The 25,321-nt window shown below is 40.7% G+C and overlaps 1 long non-coding RNA gene across 1 annotated transcript; it reads right to left on the reverse strand.

Annotated features, from left to right (window-relative positions):
- Window positions 1-601: 601 nt before the first annotated feature.
- On the reverse strand, window positions 602-11,359 carry LOC111178544 (uncharacterized). Its single transcript, XR_002645681.3, has 2 exons — window positions 8,137-11,359; window positions 602-908 (listed from the first exon to the last, which is right to left on the reverse strand). It is a non-coding gene; the product is annotated as an uncharacterized LOC111178544 (long non-coding RNA).
- Between the last annotated feature and the right edge of the window lie 13,962 nt (window positions 11,360-25,321).

Genomic DNA, 25,321 nt, shown 5'->3' on the forward strand with positions numbered 1-25,321 from the left:
ACTGTGATTTTCCTTCTTAGGGGGAGAGAGGTTAGTCATCCCATAAACACTAATCCTAAACCAGACGTGCCAGAGGGAATATCTCCTCTTCCAAGCTGCTTCCAGGCTTGCACTGAGGCACATGAAACCCGTGGGTCATCACCCCCGTGAGGTGTCTGCGGTGACCTCAGTGCTTCATAGGTACACGTGTGCATCCCCGCAATCCATGCGGGGGAAGCCTTGCCCCTTTGTTAAGGACTGAGCCCTTTGGGCGTCAGCCACTCTCATCTGAGAAGGGCGGTGAGCACCCCAGGCCCCAAGCGTCCACCTCCAGCCTGAGTGACCAGAGCACAGGGCGGAGGGTGGGAGGCACATTGGACTCACTGAGTAGAAACGGGGAAGAAGCCTTCATCCAGTTTCTACTGATCACAAGGCAAAGATGGCCTTTGACTCAGGACACATGATCTCGTAGGAAATTCACAAGGTAAGAATGTTACCCTGAAATCTTGTTATCTCAAGTAATATCTAACAGCAGGAAGGAATGCTGAGAGCAGGTCAGAGCAAGAAAGGAAAGTGAAGCTTGTTAAAGAAAGTAGGAGCTGGAATGATGACACGTTGCCAGCAATTTTTAATCCCTTTACTAAAAGAAAAGAAACGCAGACAATAAATAATGCCAAATGCACCCAGGCACGTAAGTGTGTGGCTCCCACTCCTGGGCGCTCACCCCTCTACCCACCAGCCGAAGTCCTGTGGGTTGAGTCCACCTCCGAGGCCTCTTCGTGAGGGGAAGAGGTCCAGGCAATGATGGTTGATGTACTTAAAGATGATGGAGTCTTGAGGACACAGTGGTTGAAACATTCATGACATGCTTTCCCGTATTTCCAAATCCATTGTTGTCAGTTGCATAATTAATGGTGACATTGCTAATTCTGGAAGAAGAGAGAGTTTGCATAATTTGTTTATGAGGGAAAAAGCAGGCTTCTGTTTGGAGAGCCCTGATGTGCTCTGCTGAGATGCTCTGTTTCCCAAATATCGGAGGACAAATCGCATTCTTTCCCAGTTTGGAAACAGAATAGGACTTAATCCTACCCGAATGTGTTCTCCCTCCCTGGGCTAGTGCAGAGACCCAGGCAGTAAAAAACAAAAAAAAAAAGGGCTTCGGGGCAAATAGACCTCCGATTCCCGAGAGATGGTGAGTAGCTGGGAATAAGGGGCCAGCGTGTGGCCACACGTGGGGTGAGTAATCATCTCTCTTGCAACATTTGGGGCTCCCCCTTGGGCAAGATGAGGCTCCACACCAGCCTTGTAATGGGGCAAGAGACTTGTGTGTGGCGTGGAGAGATAGGAGCGGAGGCATCCAAGCATGGACTGCGTGCTTAGAAAAGATGGAGAAGCTTTGAATTCTTCTGTAGTGTTGACCAATAATGTCCTGGACCTGCGCTAAAAGATTTTCTTGATTTCATGCTTGAGGTGCTAAGCACAGCATTCGGCACCAGCCCCAGAGCACCAGCCCCTGCCCAAGTGGTCTCCAGTGCCTCGGAGGTTGAACCGGAGGAGGCTTCTGCTTTCAGGAGCCAACAGTAAGCCAGAGAAATTTAGGGGGCCAAGGAATTTCATTGACTGAGTTTCTCTTAAAGTGGCAGCTCAAAACACTCATGGTGGGCTTCCCTGGTGGTGCAGTGGTTGAGAGTCCACCTGCCGATGCAGGGAACACGGGTTCGTGCCCCCGTCCGGGAAGATCCCCCATGCCGCGGAGCGGCTGGGCCTGTGAGCCGTGGCCGCTGAGCCTGCGCGTTTGGAGCCTGTGCTCCACAACGGAAGAGGCCACAGCAGTGAGAGGCCCGTGTACCAGAAAAAAAACCCAAAAAACCCACTCATGTTGTTTTGTCGATGTTGGGCATCCCAGTGCTCCCTGTTCCAGGGGTCCAAGTTTGGTGGTTTGTGTGCCCTGTGACAGGAGTATCAATCCCCACGTTAAAGCATTCAAAAGTGCTTTAGCAAAGAGGGCATATTATTGCCGCTAAAAACGTTAGAGCTAAATTTTACTTTCAAGTGGTTTTATTATTTTCCTTTTTCCATCAACTGTTGTTAAATACTTTCTCTCTGGTTATTTTACTTTATATTTTATTTTATTATGTCCAATGCATGAAGAAGGTCACCTGAATGCCCACCACATTTTTCTTAGTTTATTCCAATGGTGTGCTTGTAAATATTCAGCAACTGGGTTTCTGGGGAGAACAACCCTGATTTGCAAGGTTTGCTGATTGCTGTGGTGTAAATACTCCCACCCAGCAGATTTCAAGCTGCCCACATGATGCCACTGAGAAGCCGGGAAGAGATGTACACATCGCCCCACCCCCTGGGAGCCAGACAAGCTGCTGGAGCTACTTGGACTGTCAGCCAGGTGGACGTGCCGCCCCTGAGGGGCAAACCGCCTTTGCTTTCCTATGGTTACATATAGAGCTTTGTCTCCCAAGAGAGGGCTGCTCTAGAAGGTGTGGCTGGATCGACACAGGTCAGCGTCATCCTGGGTTGGCGTGAGGAACCATTACTATCATGTGCTAAGAGGTAGCATACATTTTCTTGGTTCATCCACCATCATTGAAGCACATTATTTTAAAAACAACATGATAGACTGTAAGGGATCTGGTGTTAGGAGTCACGCTCCCCAGGACTAAAATCCGAACTCTCCTTGACCTTGAGAACATTACAAGCAATCTCCAGCCTAAAAATGCTTTCCTCTTATGGCGTGAAGATTAAATAGGAAATACAGGCATAGCTTCTAACCCAGGGCCTGATGCACACTCCACACTCAGGGAGAGCTAGTTTGCATCTATAGTCTGCTTTTCCACAAGGATTTTGGGTAACTGGCTGTAGAAATCACTCAGAGAATCTAAAAAGGAGTGTGAACTCACTCTCCAGTTGCTAATAGTCTAGCAGGGAAGTGATGGTCATTGGGGTGTCCAGAGAGAGCTCCACTGGGTGACAGGTGGGTTGGCTCAGTCAGGCGGGCTAGAAGGGGCAGCCCTCCCTCCTGCCCTCTGCCCCCTCTCCTGCTCTATTCAGGGCAGTAGGGGTCACATCCGCTGAGAAGGTGATATGTACAACGAATCATGAAGAATGGGTGACATTTGTCAAGCGGTGGGGGGACCATAGCTTGATAAAGAGTTTGAGGGTTATTTCTCAGAGAAATGTGTATATATGTATCTATAAATTACAAATGGATATAGCTTATAAATGACCACACCAAAAAATCTGTTTCCATTTCTTTAACATTTAAGTAGGCACTAAAACATTTAGATAGGAATTCCTCAAATTCCAAACACTAAGAAATACTGAGATAAGAAAATGGTTATTTCCCTTTTCTAAGATGTATTTTATATTACTTCAGACCCTGCGACGTACTGTAACGTGAGGTCAAGGGTAGGGGGCATCTCAGGCCCACCTCTTAAAGCCGGTAAAGAAACAGAAACCCATTGTGTTCCAGATTTGGTCACACCAGCCCTCAGGGACACCACTGACTCTCTCTCTGCCTTTGCTGACACCTAGCTCTTCTGTGGCCCTTCTGGCTGTCGGGACTCACATCTGAGGTTACCGTTCTCAGGCTCACGTTTTCCCACGGATTCATTTTCATTTCTGCTCCCCAGGCTTGTTCATTGCCTCTATTTCTCAGTTGTCCCACATCTCTTAGTCCAGTCTTCTAAACAGCATCCAGCATGGTGCTTGTGGTCAGAATAGCCAGGATGAGTTCTGGCTTGGTCACTTTCCAAGTGCTTTAATGTGCTTCAATGATGGTGGATGAACCAAGAAAATGTATGCTATCTCTTAGTAGGAATCTAGCAAGAGATTATCTTATTCAAATCTCAGTTTCTTTATCCAGGAAAGAGACAGTGAAGCAAATAACAGGAAGTTTTTGTGGAAATTAAAATAAAAGTATACATTTAAAAGTGCTGTATAAATGTTAATTACTACTGATACTGTCATTTTAGACCATAAAAATAGAGGCATGAATCTCCCATTTTTCCTGAAATTCTTCCAAACTAACTAGAGAAAAAAGTCCTTTCTCAAGCCCACTCTCATTATACTCTGACTAATCTGGAAACACGCATCTCTGTACGACAAAGCTTTATAGAAAATGCCCATAAAGAATTCAGAAATTGGAAACATTGAACATGGATTATAAAATAACAAATTAAAAACAAGCTTGGAAATATTTGCAGGGATCAGGAAATTTTAAAAAATGACACAGCTAAATTGTAAATGAATTAAATAGAACTTCCAGAAACAAAATGTTAAGAAACGGAAAAAACCTCAACAGATGAGTTTAATAGAAAGTTAATACAGCTGAAAAGAGAACCAGTGAATTGTAAAATAGGCCCCAAAGAGTCCCTAACCAGAAAGATTAAAAAAGGAAACTATAGAATAATAGATTAGTTTAACAGGATGTTTAGGAAATAACAGATTTGTTTAATCAAAGTTTCTCAAGAAGGGCTAAGAGGAAGCATGTGGAGAGATAATGGGTGGGGATTTCCCAGGATTGATTAGAAACACTGATCTAGAAATTTCAGAATCTCAGTTAATCTCAAGCGACATTCAAGCATGAGGGAATTCATTCTCAGATACATCTTAATAAAACTGCAAAACAACAAAGACTGAGAAAATTTTAAAAAGAGACAGCAAAAAGAAACAGACTCATTGTGTTCATTCTTCTCTGAGTGCTTGGACATATTCATAAGAACTTTTTAAAAGTGCTTGTCTGCTAATTCCATCATTCTTGCCATTTCTGGCCAATGGACAACTTTGAGAACTGTCAGTGGTAACACAGGGCTGGCACAAATTCAAGATCTGACCAGACAGAGTAGAAAGACCTGGTTGAATGCTTGGGACTTTCCATAAAGATCCCAGAAAAGGTACACCTTAGTAGTAGGGCTAAACTAGATTCAGGGTACAGGCTAACCTGTATCCAACTTCGCCTGAAATCAGCCTTCAGAGGACCAACTTGATCCATGGACAATTTACTTCCTTTTGGGAGGAAAATCCTCAACACTCACTAAAGGAAGACAACAAGGCCCAGCCACTCAGAGACGTAGTAATCATGATGCCCAGCATGCAATCAAAATGATTAGACATGCAAAGAATCAGGGTAATCTGACTCGTTCCTAGGAGAAAAAAACCCAGAAATGACAGAGAAGATGAAAATAGCAAAAAGGAATTTTAAAACAGCTCTTTAAAACATTTCCAAGTAGTTAAAGAAAACTGCACATAATAAATAGGGGAATAGAAACCATAAGAAAAAATCCACATTAATATTCTGGAGCTGAAAAACACAATATCTTAAATCAAAAAAATCACTGGATGGTAGTGATTTCTAGTAGACTAGAAACTAAAATGAAAAGTGAACTTGAAGACTGGCCTAAAAAAATTGTCCAAACTGAAGCAATAAAAGAAAAAAAAATGGCTGGAGAAAAGAGGAGCTCTTCATTGACTTTTGCCTTAATATCAAGAGGCCTAACATAAGTGTAATGGAAACATAAGAAAAAGAGGAAGGGCAGAAAAGCATTTGATTAAATGATTGAAATTTCTCCAAACGTGGTGGAAAATATAAACCTACAGCACTCAAATAAACTCAGAGAAAAAAAGAAAATCATACCAAGGCACATTTTAATCAAATTACTGACAATGAATTATAAAGGGAAAAACTCCTTAAAAGTAGCCCAAGAGAGGGGGACATATTACACGCAAAGTGACAAAGAGAGAAATGATGGCTGACTTCTCATTGGAAACACTGAAGGACAGGAGACAATGGAACACCAACTTTGAAGTGCTGATTAAAAAAAAATCATTCTAGAATTCTATATCTAGTTAAAATCTCCTTATAGAAATGAGGCAAAATAAAGCCAATTACAGCTAAGACCAGCTTTTATTACTAGCAGAATTGGTAATAAAAAATCATTATATTATTTCCTCAAGGTAGAGAAAAACGATAACACATTGAAACCCACATCTGAAGGAATTAAGACCATTGAGGGATAGTAAATATATGAGTAATGATTTTTTTTTCATTTTTCAATTTATTAAAACAATTACTGGCACTTTAAAGCAAAAATAATAAAAATGCATGGTGTAATATGTAGCATATGTGGAAATAATCTGTATACCAATATTAAAATAAAAGGCAGGAAGGGAGAGATGAAAGTATATTGTTATAATCTTTTATATGTACAGTGATACAATGTTTTATAAAGGTAAACCATGATAAAAGCATATTGGAACTATAGAGCAAACACTATACAAATAAAATAAAGAGTAACCACTAATTCAACAGAAGACATGAAATGGAACATTAAAAGATACCAAATCCATAAGATCACAGAAAAAAGAAGCAACAAACAACAGATGGGAAAAATATAAAACTCATATCAAGAAGTTGGACTTAATCCAATTATATGAGTAACTAATTAAATTAATAAATTAACCAAACTAAACACAATGCGGATATTGTCAGACCGGATAAAATAATGCTGCCTTTAAGAAACAATTTTTGAACATAAAATTAAAAGGATAGAAAATATTATATTATTTAAATACATTTATAAGCAAGCTGGAGGAGCCATATTGGGACCACAAGGGACATTTCAGTAAAAAGACACGACAATCATAAATATGTATATACCTCACATATGAGTCTCAAAATACATAAAACATGAACTTACAGAAACAAGAGGAGAATAGACAAATATACAATTAGTAGAAGATTCAGCCCTATTCTCTCAGTAACTGACGGATCGTAAGCTGAGAATCAGTAAGCATATAGAAGACCGGAACAAATTAGTGACGAAGTAGGTCTAACCGACCTCTTTAGAGCATGACGCCTTCTAACAGTAAAATCCATTCTTCCCACATCCACATGAAGATTCACCAAAGTAGATTATATGCTGGGCTATGAAACAGGTTTTGGTACATTTAAATGGATTGAAATTATACAATATATATCCTCTGACCACAAAATAAATTAGAAATCAACAAGTAGACACTGGGAAATCCTCAAATGCTTAAAAGTTAAATGACATATTTTAAACCATAGTTTCAATGAAAAAATCACAAGGAAAATTAGAAAATATTTTGAATTGAGTGATAATGAGAAGGCAACACATCAAAATTCATGGGTTGCAGCAAAGCAGTGCTTAGAGGGAAATTTTAACGTTAAATACTTACATTAGAAAAAAGAAAGATTTGAAATCAATGATCTAAGCTTCCATCTGAAGAATCAAGCAAAAGAAATTGAAAAGTAAGTAGAAGGGAGGAAATAATAATATAGAAAACAGAGAAAGTCGATGGAAATAAAAATTGGTTCCTTGAAAAGGTCAATAAAATGATAAAGTGCTAGATAAATTGATCAAGAAAAAATAAAGGGAAACAAATTTACCAGTTTCAGAAACAAAAGAGGGGCCATCACTACAGCTCTTACACAGATTAAATTGATAATAAGGAAGCATTATGAAAAATTATGACAACAAATTCAACAACTTAGATGAAATGGACAAATTTATTGCAAGGCACAAATTACCAAAACTGACTCAAGGAGAAATAGAAAATCTAAATACTCATGAAGCTATGTAGAAGAAAAGAAATGGGTATGTATGTAGTTTCTAGGAGTTTTTATTATTATCTATAATTTTTAGTCCTCTCCTCTTTCTTACTGTAAAAATAATAATCTTGGCCATGATTTTCCTGCATGTGATTTTAAGATTTGTTTCAGATTTTCCCACTTGTCTGAGTCTTGACTTAAACTTATGCCTCAGTTTATTAGGTCTCTAGTGATACCCTGTGGAAATTTACTTTTTCTCACAGTGTCAGATTAAACAAAAATGTTGTTCTCTCTTCCTGGTATCAGATGTCAGAGATATTAAAAATTAACTTTCATTGGTGTCCAGGAAAACGAAACAAAACCACTGGGCATCTCTAACAGTGTCTGACTTTTGCCCTGAGGGCAACGTGGTCTGTGTGAACAGCTGGGGAAAATCACAGTAGCACCCAAGACTCCTCTAATCCATTTACCATAATCCCTTAAAATCTGACAAAGACTGAGGGGCAAAGCAGGACACATCAGAGGAACATCCTCCTGTTGACAACTGCAGGTAAAAGGACAGAGCTCACCTCTGCAGGTAATCCACCAGGTCTGCTGAAATCCAGGTGTGAGTGCAATGAACAAGCTTCCCGCGGCACAGGGCAGCACTCCTTTCACACTGAGCCTCGCAAAATTGTAAGGAAGTGCCTTGGGACATAACCACTCTGTCTGACGTTTTGCTTTGCTGTTTGCCTTTTTTCTTTACCATTTGCAAAGGTGTTTTCAGTTGGTTTTATGAATCTCTGAGGAGCAGAAGGAAACCGTGTGCTGCAGCTCCCTGAGGATGGAGATTTTGCACACGGCGTTTCTGCGGGGACACGCTGGGCACTCCCCAGGAAGGGGAAACTGTCAGACTTAATTAGCAACGGCTCCTCTGAACTCTAGATGCTTCCGGGGCCTCTATGACAAGCTTTGTCAAAGCAGGCTCTTGGCCGCGACACTTCACATCCTGGGCATTCTGTTTTCCTCAAGCACTGCATACAAATGACTGAGACTAAGAGAACGTCAAATAGGCAGAAATGTGAACTGCAGTAAACAGGAAACTGTAGCAAACAGGCAGACTTTCTAGCCTCTGCGTGCCTGTGTGTGTGCATGTGTGTGTGTGTGTGTGTGGTGTGCGTCATGTGCACGTCTCAGTGCATAACTAGAAGTGAGCATTCACTTCTAGTTATAGTTGTACCTAATCTGCAATTAGGTAGATTGCTTTCTGTATCAGAAGAAGTCGTGGCTGCTGAGACACAAGTGGCCCCATGCCGTGTCACCCCGTGTTCGTGCTGCCCACGTGCTGCTGCCGAGGAGGTAGATAGTCTCTGTGGTGTCCCTGCAGTGCACCCCTGAGCGCACCTGACTTCCAGAGTCACCTAGTGGAGGCAGGAGCAGGGGGTGGCATGGACCGGAGGGTCGGGGACAGCACTGTCGCTGACCAGGAAAGCTTGCCGTAGCGGCATGGGAGGTGGCGAGCGGTCAGGCCTGGAGTGGCCCCTGAGCAGGGGCTGGGGTGGTCATGGGCCGGCCTTGGGCAGCTGTTCCTTACTCTCCAGGGACTGGCGAGGTGTGTGGGGTGAGGACAGAGGGCCTGACCTCCTTGAGGGAGCGGGGTCTGGACGAAGAGAGCGGTGTGGCGTCCCCAGGCTGCGGCAGGGCCGTGGGCTGTGTCCCCCGGGAAGCGGACCACTGAGGGCATGGGAGCCGCCTTCACTGCGCTCAGGGTTGTGGGGAGATTCCGCCCGGGATGGTGACGCTGCCTCTGAGAGTGAAGCTGCCGGTGGCAGGCTCGGAGCTGCTCTGCCTGGAGAGGGTCTGGGGGGAGCAGGTCTTGGGCACCCCAGAGGGCTGGGCGGGGTTTGGGCACCCACGAGGGTCCTCAGGCGGCAGTCCCGCTGGTCATGCTGTCCTCGCCGGGGTGGGCGGGGCGGGCCCACCCCGGCCTGACTTCCAGGTCTCTGCCTGACCCCACGCTCCGTATGCAGGGTGGAAAGCATCCCCTGCTGGCCCTTCTTTCCCCTTTGGACCGAAAGCACTCTAACCGGTCAATATGTGCGTCCGGGAGGGTGCTCACGGGCGGGGAGCAGCGCTGGCTGTAAGGCCTGTGTGCTCGCAGCTGCTCTCCCGGGGGCCGGGCGGCAATGACATTCTCCTCTCCAGTCTGGAGGTGAAGCGGCGTCTTAGCAATAATCCACCAGCCGTCTCTGCTGCTCCATCTCTCCAGCCACACTCTGGGAGGTGAAGTTTCCAGTAGGGGCGTTTAATCAGACGGAAACAACCCGAAGCGCCCCGCCCGGGAAGCTTTCAGTGGTCCAGATTCCGGGGCTGGAGGGGCCCGGGCACCCGCACGTCTTCAGGGTTCTCCAGGTGGTGGTCATGGGCCTGTGGTTCGCGGCCCCTCGATCCCAGCACCTTGTTGAGTTGTAGCGAGTTTTCTGCCCCAGGCCTGCAGTGTGGTTTATGGCACCTTCGTTGTCACACTTGGGGTGCGGGGCGGCGAGGGCAGCCCTCAAACGCGGTTGAAATCCCCAGTGTCGCCTTGCCCCCATTGTCACAGGCCCACTGCTTTGAGGCTGTCGCTTAGAAAGTCTGGAACTTTGTGAAGCTTCATTAGCCCGAGGGAGCAAAGCCTGGCTCTGGAAGGCTGGGGTCTTGACCACAGCGTTGCCTGGAAACTCAGCCACTCACTTGCTGTAACTGCACAGGGGCTGCGGCAGCAAGCCCGGGTCCGCGCAGCCCTTGCAGCCTCTGTGGCTGAACCACTTCCTGGCTCTGGAAGGAGGCTCTCTTTCCGTGCGCTCAGGGTCCTTGCCGTCCTCGACTCCCTGGAAACTTCTCTCAGAACAGAGCTGACAGGTGGTTTTGCTCTGTGGGATAAGCCTGCATCCTAACTTGGAGATCCATCCAGACTGGGGTGTGGATCTGCTCCCCCAATCGCCCGGAACCAGCTGCGTCAGCATCACAGAGCCTGAAGGTGACCGGGGTGTTAACGCGGGCCATGGCTCCCAGAGGTCGACTGCCCGGCGACCTTCTGGGGCTGGTCCTCCGTCCTCCTGCCCGCTGAAGCCCCTTCCCCATCTGCCCTCAGGCACACCTGCTAGGGCCCAGCCGGGCACTGCAGGGGCCTCCCTTCCACCCCAGGTGAAGTGCTGCCAACTTCAGGAGGACAAGTCGGCCCTTCCCACAGCTCCAGGGGGGTGTCTTTCTTTCTGTCACGCTTTCCTCTTCCTATTGAAGTTTTACCAAAACAGAGGGGCAGTTACACAATGTGCATTGGACCCCGATAGGAGAACAAAGCAGGGGAGTGGACATGTTGGTCTCAATGGGTCAGATTCCCCAAAAGATGCTAGAGCCTCCGCTGTGTTTTCCTCGGGGCTCCACAAAGGGCGCCAACATCCCCAAATGCTGGAGAGTGACTTTGCTTATCCTGGCACAGAGACGCCTGCTCAGCCCTCCCTCACTCTGACCCCGAAGGGGACTGGGTGTGACTTCCTGTCCCTCAGTGCGTTTGTGAGCATGGGTGTGTCTGTGCAAGGGGGCAGGGAGCCGCCTGCTCTGACTGCAGGTGGGGCTACCGTGAAGCTCACCAGGTGCAAGCTCTGGGACCCCTGCCCAGGACCCCCGCTCAGGCCCCTTCACAGCCCCTGCTGAGGCCAGTCTCTAACATTCTATTCATAATTTCCGGTGCTTTTTCTTAAAAGGGTCCCAAAATGTATAAGCTCCAGGTCATGGGAGACTTGGGCCCTCCCTGGGTCCAAGCCAAGAGTTCCTAATGGCAAGTGGGCATTGGTCCTGGCATGCCGCTGTGAGCCGTGGCCTGCTGCAGCTTTCAGAGGTATGCCTCACAGATGCAGGCGGTGCTCACCAGGTCCTCTCACTGCCCCTGAGACCATGGCTCCCTCTGCCTGCTGTGGGGCTGGGCAGCGTGCTCAGCCACAAGATGTAGGTGTACACTGTGGCCCCAGTCTTCTCCTCTGTCATTTACGCCCCCAGCCTCATGGATGACTCATAAGTGTCTACCTCCAGCTCATATCTTTATAATGAGTCCTTGGACATGTATCTAACTGATTATTTAACTCCTCAAAGACACCTGAAAATTAGCACATCTTAGCCCACTGAGAAGTGCTTACCAGTTGAGACAGACCCCCAGTTTCTCTCTGGAATCTTTGGGTGCCCAGAAAAGAGATGGCTAACTTTTGTCCATTCAGTGTTCAATATCTAGGTCCATAGACCATCAGCCCATGGGGATCGCTGGTGGAAAGAGCAAAGGCCAAGACTAATTGGAAGAAAAAGGGAGCAGACACAGATTACCAAGATCAGGGAGGAGACAGGTGACATCACTGCAGAGCCTACACGATTAATGGGATAATAAGGGAGTATCATGGACAGCTCTGTTTCTACACTCTCTCCAACGTTCCTTTGGACTTTTTTCCCACCTTTATGCCAACATGACACAGTTAACTATTGTAGATGTATGGTGAATCTCCAAATCAAGTAGTTTAAGACCTCCAACTCTGTTCACTGCTTTAAGATGGTCTTGGTTTTCTAGACACTTTGCATTTCCACATAAATTAATAAATCAGTTGGTCAATTTCTACAAAAACTTGTTGGGTTATTTTGATTGAAATCCCATTAAGTCTATAGAGAAACTTAGGGAAAATTAGCTGCTTAACTTTTTTTTTTTTTAGTTTTTCAATCCTTGAACTTGTTCCACTTGGTTTGGTCTTTTTAAATGTGTCTCGGCATTTTTTGTTATTTTAAATGTATAGGTTTTGCACATACGCCATATATTTTGATTTTATTGGTATTTTAAAAACTCTATTGTCCAATTATCAATACTTTGTTGGTTATATATGGAAACATTATTAATTTATTTTATATATTAGCCTTGTAGCAAGTGGCTTTGCAAATTTATTTACTCCTAATATTTTGTACACTATCTTAGATTTTTATGTACATAAACATATATGTGAACAATGACAATTTTGCTACTTTCCAACTTTCCATTTATGTATGTATTTCTTTATTTAAATTTGACCTTGGTCTTATTGTTCTGGAGAGGACTCATAGAACAATTTTTTATGGAAGTGGTAAGAGCAGACATTCTTGTCTGTTCCTGACCTCAGGGAGAAAGTGTTCAATATTTCACCATTAAGTTTGATGTTAGCTGCTGTGTTGTGTGCGTGTGTGTGTGTGTGTGTGTGTGTGTGTAAGGTACTCTTTAATTAATAAAGTGCCTTCTATTCCTAGTTTGCTAAGGGTTTGAAACATGAACTAGTATTCAGTTTTATCTTTATGCACCTATTGACATGATTATATGATTTTTCCTTTATTTTGTTAATGTAATTTTTGCTTATATTCCTAATGTTTTATTATAAAATTTTCAAACTTAAAAAAATGGAAAGAATTATGCAGTGAACACTCACTGCCTAGATTATTTTTCTAAATTTGGTTTATCACATGTATATCCATCTCTCTAGCCTATTTATTGTAAATTTTTATGTATTTCAAAGTAAGTTGACATCAGTATACTTGATTCTTAAACATCTCAGCATGTATATCACTAAGTAGAGCTGAATATTTATGTACATCTAGTTTTATTTTGCATTAAATGCACAAATTTTGAGTGTACACTTGGTAAATTTTGACAAATGTGTGTACCTGTGTAATGCAAACCTCTATCAAGAGACAGAATACTGTCACCAGCACAGCACCCTCACTCTTCCATTCAGTCAATATCCACCCCTCCCCCCACCTTCCCCCAGTAACAGTGTTCAATATATTTTCTCCACAGAATAGTTTAGATTGTTCTAAAACTTTACGTAAGTAGCATCATAGAGCACGTACTCTTTGTGTTTGGCTGTTTTCACTTGAGATAATGTTTTTGAGATTTATTCCTGTAGTTGTGTTTATTAGTGATTAATTCTTATTTGTTGCTGAGTTATATTCCTTGGTGGAATATATTAATTTGTTTACCCATTCTCCTGTTGATGGACACCAAATCTATTTCCAATGTCTTGCTATTATGAATGAAGCTACTACGAACATCCTTGAACACATCTTTTTGTGAATACGTGCTGCCACTATCCTTTGGTGGAAACTTAGGAGTGGGCTCCTGGGTCACAGGGTCATTGTATGGTTATTTCCATGAGCTATGGTCTGACATTTCCAAAATGGTTGTATCATTTTACATTCCTGCCAGTTCCCTTTGAACACTTGATATTATTGCCAGTCATTTTAGTTTCAGCCATTCTGAAGGGTGACTCGCTATGGTTTGAATTTGCATATTCTTGATGAGTAATGACGTTGAGAATTATTTCATGTGCTTGTTATCCTTTCATATATTCTTCAGTGAACTATATGTACAACTGTTTGCCTATTTTTATTGTGGTCTTTGTTTTTATTATTATGTTGTAGAAGAAGTTCATTCTTTATATGTTCTAAATATAAATTCGTTGCCAAATATATATTTTGTGAATATTGCCTCCAAAAATATGGTTTGACTATTCAATTGAAAGTTTAAATTTTTAAAAAAATGTTTAACATCTTTATTGGAGTATAATTGCTTTACAATGGTGTGTTAGTTTCTGCTTTATAACAAAATGAATCAGCTATACATATACATATATCCCCATATCTCCTTCCTCTTGCGTCTCCCTCCCACCCATGCAAGGATGCTCAACATCATTAATCATTAGAGAAATGCAAATCAAAACCACAGTGAGGTATCACCTTGCACCGGTCAGAATGGCCATCATCAAAAAGCCTACAAACAATAAATGCTGGAGAGGGTGTGAGGAAAGGGGAACCCTCCTGCAGTGCTGGTGGGAATGTAAATGGATACAGCCACTATGGAGAACAGTATGGAGGTTCCTTAAAAAACTAAAAATAGAACTACCATATGACCCAGCAATACCACTACTGGGCCTATACCCTGAGAAAACCATAATTCAAAAAGAGTCATGTACCACAATGTTCACTGCAGCTCTATTTACAATAGCCAGGACATGGAAGCAACCTGAGTGTCCATCGACAGATGAATGGATAAAGAAGATGTGGCACATATATACAATGGAATATTACTCAGCCAAAAAAAGAAACGAAATTGAGTTATTTGTAGTGAGGTGGATGGACCTAGAGTCGGTCATAAAGAGTGAAGTAAGTCAGAAAGAGAAAAACAAATACCATATGCTAGCACATGTATACGGAAAATTTAAATTTTGATGAAATTTAATTATTAATTTAATGATCGTTTCTTCCTGTGCTCTGTCTCAGGAGATTTGGTCCATCCCAGGTTGGGAAGCTCTCCTATACTTTCTTCCAGAAGTTTGTGGCTTTCACATTCACACTTACACACATGTTCCATCTTGAATTAATTTTTGTGTGTGATGTGAGTTTGGGCTGAGGTTCGTTTTGTCTGTGTATGAATCTTCAGTTGTTCAAAGGCTCCTATTTCCCTGGTAGAGTGCTTTAGTCTTTGTTAAAAATCGATTGTACATGGAAATGTGGGTCTGTGTCTGTGTCCTCTCCTCTGTTTCATTGGGCTTTTGTGGTTCTGGGCCAGCTCCACCCTCGTCTGGTTACTGCAGGCTTTAGTGAGTCCGGAAGTCAGGTAGTGCAGTCCTCAAACGTCATTCCTTTTCATCACTTTGGCTGTTCTAGGTCTTTTGCTTTATTAAATGTATAATTTTAATTAGCCTGACAATTTCTATAATAAAAAGCCTGCTGGAGTTTTGAAAGTGTTGTATTTAAAAGGTAGGCATATATGGGGAGAATAGACATCTTAATTATGTTGAATTTTCTAGGTCAGAACATGGTGTATCTCTCCATTTATTTATCTTCTTGATTTGTCTCAGAAATGTGTATAGTTTTCAATGTGGAACTCTTGCACATTAACATAACATATTCCTAGCATTTTGCGTTTTTTGATGCTATTGTAAATGGAAATTTAAAAATTTTATTTTTCAGTCTACAAATAACAAATGCTGGAGAGGGCGTGGAGAAAAGGGAACCCTCCTACACTGTTGGTGGGAATGTAAATTGGTGCAGCCACTGTGGAAAACAGTATGGAGATTCCTTAAAAAACTAAAAATAGAAATACCAGGGCTTCTCTGGTGGTGCAGTGGTTGAGAGTCCGCCTGCCGATGCAGGGGACGCGGGTTCATGCCCCAGTCCGGGAAGATCCCACATGCCGCAGAGCGTCTAGGCCCGTGAGCCATGGCCGCTGAGCCTGCGCATCTGGAGTCTGTGCTCCGCAATGGGAGAGGCCACAACAGTGAGAGGCCTGCGTACCGCCAAAAAAAAAAAAAAAAGAAAAAGAAATACCATATGACCCAGCAATCCCACTACTGGGCATAAATCCAGAGAAAACCATAATTCAAAATATACATGCACCCCACTCTTCACAGCAGCACTATCCACAATAGCCAAGACATGGAAGCAACCTGAATGTCCATCGACAGATGAACAGATAAAGATGTGGTACACATATACCATGGAATATTACTCTGCCATAAAAAGAACAAAATAATGCCATTTGCAGCAACATGGATGCAACTAGAGAATATCATACTAAGTGAAATAAGCCAGAAAGAGAAAGACAAATACCATATGATATCACTTATACGTGGAACCTAAAATGTAGCACAAATGAACTTATCTACAAAACAGAAACAGACTCACAGACGTAGAGAACAGACTTGTGATTGCCAAGGGTGGGAGGGGCGATGGAGTGGGAGTTTGGGATTAGCCGATACAAACTATTACATATAGAATGGATAAACAACAAGGTCCTACTGTATAGCACAGGGAATTATAACCAATCTCCTGGGATAAGCCATATGGAAAAGAATATAAAAAAGAATGTATATATGCGTATAACCGAGTCATTTTGCTGTACAGCAGAAATTAACATAACATTGTAAATCAACTCTACTTCAATAAAATTTTTTCTAAATTTTACTTTTCAATAAAATAAAATTCATATGATGCTAGCATATAAAAACACAGCTGATTTATATTGATCTTGTGTCCTACAAACTTAACTTCACTTATAGTTTCTAATAGTTGTTTGAAGAAGAGTTCAGTGTGGAAAATAAATGGTGGGTGTGAACATCCTTGGGTGTTCAGATGGGTGAACATCTGAACTTAGTTGGAAGAATTTTGTCAGATGCCTTTTATCTTACTACTGAAACAATAATATGTTTTTTTTTCTTTCTAGTGTGTTAATATGGTGAATTAAGTTAATTGATCTTGAGTGTGAAGCATCTTGCATTTCTGGAATAAAACCTCTTGATCATTATGTGATACTATCAAATGTTTCTGTTAAGGAAACCCTACTTACTATGTCCTTTATACTTTGCTGAATTTGATTTGCTAATAACTTGTTCATGACAGATACTGGTCTGTGGTTTTCTTTCTTGAAATATCTTGTCAGCCTCTGGTGTTAATGTTATCCTAGTTTCATAAAATGAGTTGCAAGTGTTTCCTTTTTCTATGTCCTCTGAAGGAGTTTGTATACTGTAATTATTCTTTCTGTCTTGATTGTTTGGAAGAATTTACCAGTGAAGGGATCTGGATCTGGAGGTATTTCGTTAAATTAACATAACTAAGAGATATAAATCTATTTGCATTTTCTATGTCATGTTTTTGGTAGATGGTTTTAAGTGATCTGTTTACTTCTTCTAAATTGCACAGTTAGTGGCATAAATTTCTTTTTTCTTTTACTTCTGTTTTTTCCTTTGGCTGCGCTGGGTCTTTGTTGCTGCACATGGGCTTTCTCTAGCTGCGGCGAGCAGGGGCTACTCTTCGTTGTGGTGCGTGGGCTTCTCATTGCAGTGGCTTCTCTCATTGTGGAGCATGGGCTCTAGGCACACGGGCTTCAGTAGTTGCAGCGTGTGGGCTCAGTAGTTGTGGCACATGGGCTTAGTTGCTCCACAGCATGTGGGATCTTCCCCGACCAAGGATAGAAGCAGTGTCCCCGGCATTGGCAGGCAGATTCTTAACCACTGCGCCACCAGGTAAGTCCCATAAATTTCTTCATAATATCTTTTAACTAACTTTTAAAAGCCTGTAGGATCTATAGTAACATACCATTTTTTTTCTTTTCAAGCTTTCTAATTTGTGATTTCTATTTTCTTGTCCATTCTCAAAGAGTTTTATTAATTTTATGAATATTTTCATAGAATCAATTTTTGACTTTTTTTCCCTATTGCATGTATGTTATATGATTGATTCATAATATTAATTTTATTATATGCCTTCTCCCACTACTTTCTCAGGGTTTATTTGCAAGTGTTTTCTTTTTCCTAGTTTTATTAGAGATAAGCTTAGATAATTGATTCTTATTTTTTCCTATTTTAAATATATGCATTTGAAACTATAAATACACCTTTTATGTAGAACTTTAGCTGCATCTCACAAGTGTCAATGTATTTTATTTCAATTATCCCTCAACTGAAAACATACTGTAGTTTCCATTGTGACTTCTTTTTTAACCCATGTGTTTCTATTATTGATGCCTGGTTTACTCACACCAAGCAGAGAACATACTCAGTGCAAATTTAATTTTTAGAAATAGCTTAGACTTACTTTATGGCCAGAACGTGGTTGGTCAGAGCAAATGTCCCATGTGCACTTTTAAAAAATATATATTCTGCGGTAATTGGTGGAATGTTTGATATATGCCCATTCTCTCATTGTCTAGTTGTGTGATTATATTCTGTATTTTTGGTCTCTTTTTCAATCAGTTATTGAGAAAGCTGTCTTTAAAACCTCCACCTATGATTGTAGATTGGCCTATTTATTTCTATACTATTCTTTTTATATTTTAAGCTATGCATTCAAATTTAAGTTTTTAATATCTTTCTGTTATGTGTCTCATTTATTATTACGATATGTCTCTCTTTACCACTAACAATAATGTTCACCTCAAATTACATATTTTTTCTTATATCAATACAGCCTCACTGCCTTTCTTTTGGCTAATGTTTGCTTGTTCTCCATATTTTTACTTCAACCTATGTCATTGTGTTTAAAGTATGCCTCTCATAAAGAGCATATAGTTGAAATTATTTTTCTTTTTTAAAAACAAGTCTGACAAGCTTTGTCATAATTAAAGTGTTTAGTCCATTAACATTTAACTTAACTACATTCATGGTTGGATGGTTACCTTAATATCCTATGATTTGTTTTCTGTTCATTCTGCCTTTTATTCTTCCTTTTCATTTTTGAATTAGCCAAGTATTTTTATTACTTCTTTTCCCCCCTCGTCTACTGGCATTATAGTTATATATTTCTCATTTCCCTATAGTTTCAAATATGCATAATTGATTTATAAAAATCTACCTTGAATTAATACTTTTACTGCTTCCTGAGCAATTGCTGAAACTTACAAAAGTTTTTTTTTGTCTTGTATGTACTCTTGCTTTTTGTGCCATTGGTGTTATATTTTCTTTCTGCTTTTGTTAGGAATACTGCAAGATGTCTTCCTCGTTATTGCTTTAAACAATTGGTACTCTCAAACTTACTCTGAAATTTCTCCTTTCTGGTGCTTTTCATTGCTGTATGTATTTGTGGGCTTCCTTTCCATTTCCTTCAGGCAAAAAATTTGCCTTATTATGCCTTGTAATGCAAATCTGTTGGAGAGAAATTTTACACATGTTTTCAGTTACAAACACATCTTTATTTTCCCTCCATCATTTAAAAAATATTTTGTTGGGTGTGGACTTCTAGGTTAGTAGTATTTTTCCTTTTCTTTCAGTGCTTAAAAATAGCATTCCCTTATCCTATGACTTCCATAGCTTCTGTTGAAAAGTCATTCATCAGTCTTACTTTTTTCTCTTTGAAAGTACAAGCCGTTTTGTCCTCTGGCTAACTTTTAGATTTTTTCTTTGTAGTTGGTTTTTAACAGTTTGGCTATAATGTGTCCAGGTGTGTGTTTTTTTTATTATATTCGTGTTTATGGAGTTTCTTGTATCTGTTTGTTGATATCTTTCATTTTGAAAAAAACTTCAACCATTATATCTTCATGTATAGCTCCATTCCATCCTTTTCTCCTTGTGGGATGGGATTATTTGACAGCTAGCTTTTTTAACATGTTCCATGTGTCCTTTATAGTCTGTTATGTTCTTTTCATTCTTCTCTCTGGGTTTCACTTAAGGTATTATTTATTAATCTGTATTTCAATTATTTAACCCTGTTTTCAACTATATTCAGTTGATTAGTAAACCCTCCTGATGGAATCTTCATATTTTTCATTTGTAGAATGCCAGTTAGATTCTTCTGTGTGATTCCTATTCTCTATTGAAGTTGCCTATCTTTGATCCATTTTATCATTTTGCCTATTTTAAACTTATATTTATAGTTCTTGTTTAATAACTCCCAAATCTGAATGACCTGTAAATAAGCTTCTAATTTCTGTTATCTTTCTATTAACTAATATCAATTTTTTGCCTCTTTACATTTCTCACAAAATTTGATTGTGTGCTGGACAGTATAATTAAAAGAACCACCAGAGATTGGTTCAAGATGGTGGAGTAGAAGGACATGCACTCACTCCCTCTGTGAGGGCACCAGAATCACAACTAACTGCTGAACAATCATTGACAGGAAAATAGTGGAACTCACAAAAAAATACCCCACATCCAAAGACAAAGGAGAAGCCACAATGAGATGGTAAGAGGGGGTCAATCACAATAAACTCAAATCTCATAACCTCTGGGTGGGTGACTCACAAACTAGAGAACACTTATACCACGGAAGTCCACGCCCTGGAGTGAAGGTTCTGAGCCCCACCTCAGGCTTCTCAACCTGGGGTTCCAGCAACGGGAGGAGGAATTCCCAGAGAATCAGACTTTGAATGCTAGTGGGATTTGATTGCAGGACTTCAACAGGACTGGGGGAAAAAGAGACCCCACTCTTGGAGGGCACACACAAACTAGTGTGCATATCAGGACCCAGGTGGAAGGAGCAGTGACCCAACTGGAGTCTGAACCAGACCTAATTGCTAGTGTTGGAAGGTCTCTTGCAGAGGCAGGGGGTGGCTGTGGCTCACCATGGGGACAAGGACACTGGCAGCAGAAGTTCTGGGAAGTACTCCTCAGCATGAACCCTCCTGGAGTCTGCCATTAGCTCCACCAAAGACCATGTAGCGTCTAGTGCTGGGTTGCCTCTGGCCAAACAACCAACAGGGAGGGAACTCTGCCCCACCCATCAGCAGACAAGCTGATTAAAGTTTTACTGAGCTCTGCTCATTAGAGCAACACCCAACTCTACCCACCACCAGTCCCTCCCATCAGGAAGCTTGCATGAGCCTCTTAGATAGCCTTATCCACCAGAGGGAAGACAGCAGAAGCAAGAAGAACTACAGTCCTGCAGCCTGTGGAAAGAAAACCACATTCACAGAAAGATAGACAAAATGAAAAGACAGAGGGCTATGTACCAGATGAAAGAAGAAGATAAAACACGAGAAAAACAATTAAATAAAGTGGAGATAGGCAAGCTTCCAGAAAAAGAATTCAGAATGATAGTGAAGATGATCCAGGACCTCAGAAAAAGAATGGAGGCAAAGATCAAGAAGATGTAAGAAATGTTTAACAAAGACCTAGAAGAATTAAAGAACAAACAAACAGAGATGAACAATACAATAACTGAAATGAAAAATACACTGGAAGGAATCAATAGTAGAATAACTGAGGCAGAACAATGGATAAGTGACCTGGAAGACAGAATGGTGGAATTCACTGCCGCAGAACAGAATAAAAAAAAAAAGAATGAAAAGAAATGAAGACAGCCTAAGAGACCTCTGGGACAACATTAAATGCAACAACATTCGCTTTATAGGGGTCCCAGAAAGAGAAGAGAGAGAGGAAGGACCCGAGAAAATATTTGAAGAGATTATAGTCAAAAACTTCCTTAACATAGGAAAGGAAATAGCCACCCAAATCCAGGAAGTGCAGAGAGTCCCAGGCAGGATAAACCCAAGGAGAAACACGTCGAGAAACATGGCAATCAAATTGACAAAAATTAAAGACAAAGAAAAATTATCAAAAGCAACAAGGGAAAAATGACAAATAACATATAAGGGAACTCCCATAAGATTAACAGCTGGTTTCTCAGCAGAAACTCTACAAGCCAGAGGGAGTGGCACAATATATATAAAGTGATGAAAGGGAAGAAACTACAACCAAGATTACTGTACTTGGCAAGGAGCTCATTCAGATTCGATGGAGAAATTAAAACATTTACAGACAAGCAAAAGCTAACAGAATTCAGCACCACCAAACCAGCTCTACATCAAATGCTAAAGGAACTTTTCTAAGTGGGAAACACAAGAGAAGAAAAGAACCTACAAAAATGAACCCAAAACAATGAAGAAAATGGTAATAGGAACATACATATCGATAATTACCTTAAATGTTAATGGATTAAAGGTTCCAACAAAAAGACACATGTTTGCTGAATAGATACAAAAACAAGACCCATATATATGCTGTCTACAAGAGACCCACTTCAGACCTAGGGACACATACAGACTGAAAGTGCGGGGATGGAAAAAGATATTCCATGCAAGTGGAAATCAAAAGAAAGCTGGAGTAGCAATACTCATATCAGATAAGATAGACTTTAAAATAAAGAATGTTACAAGAGACAAGGAATGACACTACATAATGATCAAGGGATCAATCCAAGAAGAAGATATAACAATTATAAATATAGGTGCACCCAACATAGGAACACCTCAATACATAAGGCAAATGCTAACAGCTATAAAAGAAGAAATCAACAGTTAACACAGTAATAGTGGGGGACTTTAACACCTCACTTACACCAAGGGACACATCATCCAGACAGAAATTAATAAGGAAACACAAACTTTAAATGACACAATAGACCAGATAGATTTAATTGATACTTATAGGACATTCTATCCGAAAACAGCAGGTTACACTTTCTTCTCAAGTGCACACGGAACATTCTCCAGGATAGATCACATCTTGGGTCACAAATCAAGCCTCGGTAAATTTAAGAAAATTGAAATCATATCAAGCATCTTTTCCAACCACAACACTATGAGATTAGAAATAAATTACAGGGAAAAAATGTAAAGAAACACAAACACATGGAGGCTAAACAAAATGTTACTAAATAACCAAGAGATCATTGAAGAAATCAAAAAATACCCAGAGACAAATGACAACGAAAACATGACAATCCAAAACCTATGGGATGAAGCAAAAGCAGTTCTAAGAGGGAAATTTATAGCGATACAATCCTACCTCAATAAATAAGAAACATCTCAAATAAACAATCTAAACTTACACCTAAAGGAACTAGAGAAAGAAGAACAAACAAAACCCAAAGTTAGTAGAAGCAAAGAAATCACAAAGATCAGAGCAGAAATAAATGAAATAGAAACAAAGAAAACAGTAGCAAAGATCAATAAAACTAAAAGCTGGTTCTTTAAGAAGATAAACAAAATTCATAAACCTTTAGCCAGACTCATCAAGAAAAAGAGGGAGAGGACTCAAATCAATAAAATTTGAAATGAAAAAGGAGAAGTTACAACAAACACCGCAGAAATACAAAGCATCATAAAAGACTACTACAAGAAACTCTATGCCAATAAAATGGACAACCTGGAAGAAATGGACAAATACTTAGAAAGGTATAACCTTCTAAGACTGAACCAGGAAGACATAGAAAATATGAACAGACCAATCACAAGTAATGAAATTGAAACTGTGATTAAAAATCTTCCAACAAACAAATGTCCAGGACCAGTTGGTTTCACAGGTGAATTTTATCAAACACTTCGAGAAGAGCTAACACCCATCCTTCTCAAACTCTTCCAAAAAATTGTAGAGGAAGGAACACTCCCAAACTCATTCTATGAGGCCACCATCACCCTGATACCAAAACCAGACAAAAATACTACAAAAAATGAAAATTATAGACCACTATCACTGATGAATATAGATGCAAAAATCCTCAACAAAATACTAGCAAACAGAATCCAACAACACATTAAAAGGATCATACACCATGATCAAGTGGGGTTTATCCCAGGGATGCAAGGAATCCTCAGTATATGCAAATCAATCAATGTGATACATCATATTAACAAGTTGAAGAATAAAAACCATATGCTCATCTCAATAGATGCAGAAAAAGCTTTTCACAAAATTCAACACCTATTTATGGTAAAAACACTCCAGAAAGTGGTCACAGAGGGAACCTACCTCATCATAATAAAGGTTATATATGACAAACCCACAGCAAACATCATTCTCAATGGTGAAAAACTGAAAGCATTTCTTCTAAGATCAGGAACAAGACAAGGATGTCCACTCTCACCACTATTATTCAACATAGTTTTGAAAGTCCTAACCATGGCAATCAGAGAAGAAAAAGAAATAAAAGGAATACAAATTTGAAAAGAAGAAGTAAAACTGTCACTGTTTGCAGATGACATGATAGTATACATAGAGAATCTTAAGATGCCACCAGATAACTACTAGAGCTAATCAATGAATTTAGTAAAGCTGCAGGATACAAAATTAATGCACAGAAATCTCTTGCATTCCTATACACTAGCAATGAAATATCAGAAAGAGAGATTAAGAAAACAATCCCATTCACAATTGCAACAAAAAGAATAAAATTCCTATGAGTAAACCTACCTAAGGAGGTGAAAGACCTGTACTCAGAAAACTATAAGACACTGATGGGGCTTCCTTGGTGGCGCAGTGGTTGAGAGTCTGCCTGCTGATGCAGGGGACACGGGTTCGTGTCCCAGTCCGGGAAGGTCCCACATGCCGCGGAGCGGCGAGGCTCGTGAGCCATGGCCGTTGAGCCTGCACGTCTGGAGCTTGTGCTCCACAATGGGAGAGGCCACAACAGTGAGAGGCCCACATACCACAAAAAAAAAAAAAAAAAAGACACTGATGAAAGAAATCAAAGATGACACAATCAGATGGAGAGATATATCATGTTCTTGGATTGGAAGAATCAATATTGTGAAAATGACTGTACTACCCAAAGGAATCTACAGATTCAATGCAATCCCTATCAAATTACCAATGGCATTGTTTACAGAACAAGAACAAAAAATCTTAAAATTTGTATGGAGACACAAAAGACCCCAAATAGCCAAAGCAATCTTGAGGGGAAAAAAAATGGAGCTGGAGGAATCAGACTCCTTGACTTCAGACTATACTACTAAGCTACAGTAATGAAGACAGTATGGCACTGGCACAAAAACAGAAATATAGATCAATGGAACAGGATAGAAAGCCCAGAGACAAACCCACGCACCTATGGTCAACTAACCTATGACAAAGGAGGCAAGGATATACAATGGAGAAAAGACAGCCTCTTCCATAAGTGGTGCTGGGAAAACTGGACAGCTACATGTAAAAGAATGAAATTAGAATACTCCCTAATGCCATATACAAAAATAAACTCAAAATGGATTAAAGACCTAAATGTAAGACTGGATACTAAAACTATTAGAGGAAAACGTAGGAAGAACACTTTTTGACATAAATCACAGCGAGATCTTTTTTGAACCACCTCCTAGAGTAATGGAAATAAAAACAAAATAAACCATGAGACCTAATGAAACTTAAAAGCTTTTTCACAGCAAAGGAAACTACAAACAAGTTGAAAATACAACCCTCAGAATGGGAGAAAATATTTGCAAAGGAATCAACGGACAAAGGATTAACC

Source organism: Delphinapterus leucas, chromosome 3 (genome assembly GCF_059928025.1).
Source record: "Delphinapterus leucas isolate spDelLeu-1000000601 "Yukka" chromosome 3, BTC_Dleu_Yukka2, whole genome shotgun sequence".
NCBI lineage: Eukaryota > Metazoa > Chordata > Mammalia > Artiodactyla > Monodontidae > Delphinapterus > Delphinapterus leucas.